The sequence below is a fragment of the Macaca fascicularis genome, chromosome 1 (assembly GCF_037993035.2).
Source record: "Macaca fascicularis isolate 582-1 chromosome 1, T2T-MFA8v1.1".
Classification (NCBI taxonomy): Eukaryota; Metazoa; Chordata; class Mammalia; order Primates; family Cercopithecidae; genus Macaca; species Macaca fascicularis.
Window position 1 is genome coordinate 176,045,650 of NC_088375.1, and position 6,000 is coordinate 176,051,649.

Consider the following 6,000-nt stretch of genomic DNA (forward strand, 5'->3'; position numbering starts at 1 on the left):
ACCTGGTACCTAACTACTTTGGAAATACTTTGGCTTGGAAATACACATGGTTTTTGCTGTTCCTTTGGCAAGAACTAAACATACAGTGCCACCTGAATGCAAAGGGAGCCGCTAAATGGAAAGGAAATATGAATCTTTGTTAGTGACTTGCTATGTCTGCTACAGATGGCTTGGGTTGATTTTCTAAAATATTATAAACTCATCTTTACATGGCCTTTAAACTACTGTACTTGAGACCCCATGTTCATAAAGAAAAGTTGACATCAAATTTCTTTGAAACCAGAGCTCTAATATTAAAATGGATAACTTGTCCCCCTTAATTCAGAGAATTTTAAAGCTGGAAAAAGTATTGTTCAGGCTAACCGTTCTATATTTTAATAGGAAACAGGTTCCCAAAAATGAAGCAAGTTGCCCAGAGTAATAGCCAAGTTTATATCAAGATCACCCCTAGAAAGACCCCAGCTCTGCCACCTAACCCAAGTGCTCTTGCAGCATCCTTTTAGTGATTTCACATTATTTTTCAGTCTCATAAAGAACTACTCAGTGTTTTATGCGAGATTCAAATATTAATATATGTTTTAATTTAAAATGTAATTGTCTCTCTTAGAACTGCAAGATCTTATCAGTGCCCAGAACATGACTTTTGTGGAACAGTTGACTAAGGAATTACTATTAGAAGTGATATAATTAGTGAGACTTTATTAGCTTTATCAAAGATTAACTTTTTTGGCATTATCTAAGAGTAACAAACCCAAATCCTCGACGTTTACATGCATGTCCACAAAGCCATGTCCTTCAATCATCTTAGTGAAAATATTAATGTCTATGGCCACTAGAGGGTGCTCTGTCACAGTGTATCAGCACTGCCATCTCAGCCCAGTACTGTTGTCTTGCCTAAGAGGCAGAAAAGACTGCACGTGTAACGGAATTTGTAAGCACTAATGCATTCACTTTTCTAGTTCCTTGAGGTTGTATGATCTAGGGATGAGTTTCCTTGTTTCATGGTATCTCCAGGTTAACTATCTTCACTTTTGTTTATAATAGTAACAGCCATCCATTGATACATGTAATATCCATATATTATACGTAAATACAGTGCTAAAAATGCTTTACATACAGTGTCACGTTTAGTTTCCACGACAACCTTGCAGGAAGAATCTTACCACCCCCATTTTAAACTTAGCCATAGAGAGTGTTTAAGTAACTTGCCCAACGTCATGCAGCCAGAAGTGGCAGAGAGAATTCAGATTCATATATAATTCTAAAGCCAGCTCATTAAGCTATTATGTTATTGATTTCAGAGCTGGAAGAAACTTAAGGAACAATTTAGTTCAGTCTCCTCACCTTGAGATGGGAGAACTGATACCCAAGTCCAAGTCACAGACCCAGTCAAAGCCAAATTGGGAAGTCAAAGTGTGTGCATTCCTTCTCCTGCGGTCTTGGGCCACGCCTCATGGCAATCCTCGCCTTCTCTGAGCAACAAAAGAAACCCTGCGCTCATAGGTCCTGTGTCATGCCTTACCCAAACATGGTAGATGATACCAAGGGATTGTCTGTTACCCAGACAACAGAAGAAATGGACCTTGTGGATAGAAATTTTGCTCTGACATGGCTCTCTATTCTCTATTCATAAGAACCTCTTACATTGTCAAAGGGAATTAATCTTCCTGCTTCCAACAGGCCCCACTCCATCCTCTACACTGAAGCCAGAGGGATTTTTTTTTCTTTATGAAGCATAAATCTGAGCACATCACTTCTGTGCTTAAAGCTTTTTTTTCTTTTTTCTTTTTTTTGAGACGGAGTCTCGCTCTGTCACCCAGGCTGGAGTGCAGTAGCGTGATCTCGGCTCACCACAACCTCCGCCTCCCGGGTTCAAGCCATTCTCCTGCTTCAGCCTCCTGAGTAGCAGGGATTACAGCCATGTGCCACCATGCCCAGCTAATTTTTGTATTTTGAGTAGAGATGGGGTTTTACCGTGTTGGCCAGGCTGGTCTTGAACCCCTGACCTCTTGATCCACCCGCCTTGGACTTCCAAAGTGCTGGGATTACAGGCGTGAGCCACCGTGCCCAGCTGCTTAAAGCTTTTTAATGACTTGGCAAGCTTTCTGCACCACTCCTGACACGGAAGCACAGAAGACCCTTACGATGTACCCCTCTCTAGTCTAACCTGCGACTCCTGCCTTCAAATACACACACACTCCTCCTGCCTGTGCTTTTCACCCCAGCCACTCAGCCCATTTCAGCTGCCCATCTTGGATTAGACAAATCCGAGATGAGCAGCTTCACCCCTGCAGGCTCACCCCTTTCCCCATGCTTGGACAACACACCTTCCTGGTCCCAGCCTTCTTCAAAATTCAGCTTAAACATCACTTCCACCTGGAAGCCTGCCTGCCTTGAGTCTTCATTCACTCCAGATGGAGTTGACTGGGCCTCTCTCACACCCTGTTCTTATCTCTCTCAGCCCCAGTCACACTGCCTTCTGCTTGTTTTCTTTTCTTTCCTACTACTTCTAGGAGACGGAGCTTCTGAAGGGCTTGGACCCTGCCTTCTCACACTTCATATCCCCAGTGCCTAGTATAATACCTAGCATAGATTAGGAAGGCACTTAACTGATGGCAGCTTGATGAATGGATACATAATTGAATAAGTGAAAGAAAGCAAAAAGAAAGAATGGAAGGCGGATTCTTGGGGAAAAATTAGTTCTATGACAATCAGATGCTCGATTTCCTGTGAGGAGTAGAAAATAACTGAGACAAAGCTGTTTGTTCTGAAAAACAAGCCCCAAAGTCTAGGTGGGAGCTGAGAGCCCCAGAGAAACCGCATCTCTTCATTAGCTTAAGTGCAATGAGCACTTCAAGAGACCTGAATCAACTGATTAGCAAGGGCAGCCTACTGGAGAATACATCTATTCTCTTGCAATTTTCTCAAAAACAGGTGAGATTGTAACACTATAAACATAATTGCATTTTCTAATCAAAAGTGCAACAAAACTTGGGTAATTATGAGGCGGCAGCGGTGTTACCACTTTATTTCCTGAGTACTTTTATCCCTATGAGCTGGGTTGTGGGGGGTAGTAACTGCTCAAACATTTTCATCCATCACCTTGTGTTCTCTTCTGTGGGGTTTATACGTGGAGAAAACAAAATGAAAACGGAAAACAAAAAAACAGAAAAACAAAACAGGCAAAGGGGTAGAATTCATTTAAAGATGACTAAGGTGGCTTAGTCATGCTGGATTTGAGGTCCAGCAGTGGGATGGGTTCTGCATTCTCTGGGCAAGCGATTTTTCTGTCAGGCAAACAGGACTAGGTGCACCATCCGCAGTCCTGGCTGAGGGGAGCCAGGAGAGACTGGTCCAGCTCCAGCCTATACCCAAGCCCTTTCTCCACTTTGAAAGATGCCTGTGAATTGCACTTCTTTTCACCCAGGAAACCAATGCAGCCCAGCTTCTCGGCCCAGGGCCTAGTGCAGGACGATATGTCATACTCCGAGCAGACCCAGAATGCAGTTAGTTACCCCACCTCCTTAGGAGGGAGAACAACAATAGAACCAAAATAGCAACGCTAAAAAGCAGACCTTTGGAGCGCCTGGGGGTCTTTTGCTGTTGTTGCTGCAAAAGGAGAAGGAAAGGATTTTGCCATGCCCCTGGGGTTTACGCGTTCAACAGCCCTCCCTCCTGATCCAGGGACCCGGGACAAGCTGTGGGACCTGCAGGGCTCCATGTGGCATGAAGTTCCTTCTGGTTTTGCAGAGAGGCAGGGGTGTACAATAGGAGCCCTGGATTTCTGGTCAAAAGCTTTCTTGGTGAAATAGCCAGATCTGGACAGGAAGAGAAGAGAGAAGAGGCACTTTAGTCAGAATGTACCCCGCCAGCAGTGGCACAGTGCCAAGAGGTGTAGATTTCCATGGGGCTGGTGTGCATTGTGTGTGGCTAGGAGTCAGGGGCCACAGAATGGGATGTGGACATGGGGTCAGGTCCCCCAGGGTGTCCGATGCTATTTTAGAGAGGGGTGTATTCATATTCCTCATGAAAAGAGATTCAGGCAGTCAACAGTCAACATCTTCAAATCCTAAAATGAAAAGGTTTCTCTAAGCCAGTAGTATTCAGACTTTTATTTAGCTAGAAATCACTGTTGAAAACAAATCTTGCATTAAAACCAAGCGTACAAAACAAGTAATCACCAAAAAATAGAAAAAACCCAATTGGATATCAACTGATAAATGGATAAATTAAATGTGGTCTATCCATACAATGGAATATTCAGCCACAACGAGAAATAAAGCACTGACATATGTTACAACATTAATGAGCCTTGAAAACATTATGCTCAGTGAAGAAGCCAGACATAAATGACCACATATTGTATTATTCCATTTCTAGAAAACATCCAGAATAAGCAAATCATAGATAGTAAAAGTAGATTCGAAGTTGCCAGAGTCTCAGGTGGGAAGGAGGGATTGGGGAGTGACTGCTAATGGATACAGGATGTCTTTTTGGGGTGATGACATGTTCTGGAATTAGTGGTGACAGTGTCAGTTGTACAACCTTGTGAATATACCAAAAACCACTCCAGACACTGAAAACCACACTTAAAAATGTTGAACTTGATGGTCTATAAATTACATCTAGAAAGAGAGAGAGAAACAGACAGAGGGAGGGAGAGAGGGAAAGATGGAAGGAACAAAGCAGAGCCGATTTGGCTGAAAGGAGGAGGCACTGGGAAGTACAGTGGCCCTTATGGCTGGCCTTGTTTATTTCCGATGTCTGTCCAATCTCTCACCCAAGTTTTAAGCTTGGCTTCCAGATCCCTGGGGAGCCAAGTAGGAGAAAAGATACAGACACCTCAAAATTGAGCATGTAAACTTTTACCTAATCCTCTCATTTCCCCCCACTCCAGAAAGGTTCTGCTTCACTTTCTCTAGAGACTGACCAGGCAGCGACTGCCCTCTTGGGGGTGGGAGGGTCGGTAGCCTGCTAAGGAAGCAGGAAGCCACTAAGGGATAACTACATCTTAAACCCACTTTCTCTCTCTCTCTCTCTCTCTGTTTCTCTCTCTCTCTCTGTGTGTGTGTGTGTGTGTGTGTGTGTGTGTGTGTGTGCACGCATGTGTGTTTGAGACAGTCTCACTGTGCCACCCAGGCTGGTGTGCAGTGGTGTGATCTTGGCTCACAGCAGCCTCCGCCTCCTGGGTTCAAGCGATTCTCCTGCCTCAGCCTCCTGAGTAGCTGGAATTACAGGCATGCACCACCACGCCTGGCTAATTTTTGTATTTTTAGTAGAGATGGGGTTTCACCATGTTGGCCAGGCTGGTCTCGAACTCCTGACCTCAAGTGATCCTCCCCTCTCAGCCTCCGAAAGTGGTGGGATTACAGGAGTGAGCCACCGTGCCTAGCCTTAAACCCACTGTCTACCAGCTGTCATCATTCTATCCCCACTGGCATCCCCAATTCCAGATGTCCCTGGTGATACAAATTCTTGAGCTTTGGGGGTTCCACAAGGTAAATCAGGTCACTTCTTGGGGGTCTGCTTCTCCCAGTCTCCAGACCTGCTAAGTCAGACGCCATGCATTGATTCGTTATTGTCACGTCTCTCAAAACAAAGCCCCACTACTACCCTGCTGGGCTTGAGTGATGTTTCAGGAGGGCATGGAATTTCATTGTGCATGACCAGTCCTTTATCTCTAACCCAAATCCAGCATGCTTTTCTATATTTTCTACATTCCCTTTGATTAGCATATATTATTATTATTTTTTAAGAGACAGGGTCTCACTCTGTTGCCCAGGCTGCGGTGCAATGGTGTTACCATAGTTCACCACAGCCTTGAAGTCCTGGGCTCAAGCAGTCCCCCCACCTCAGCCTCCCAAGTAGCAGCGACTAAAGGTGTGCACCACCATTCCTGGCTAAGTTTTAAATTTTTTATAGGACGGGGTGTCATTATTTGGCCCAGACTGGTCTTGAATTCCTAAAGTGATCGTCTCGCCTCAGCCTCCCGAAGTGTTG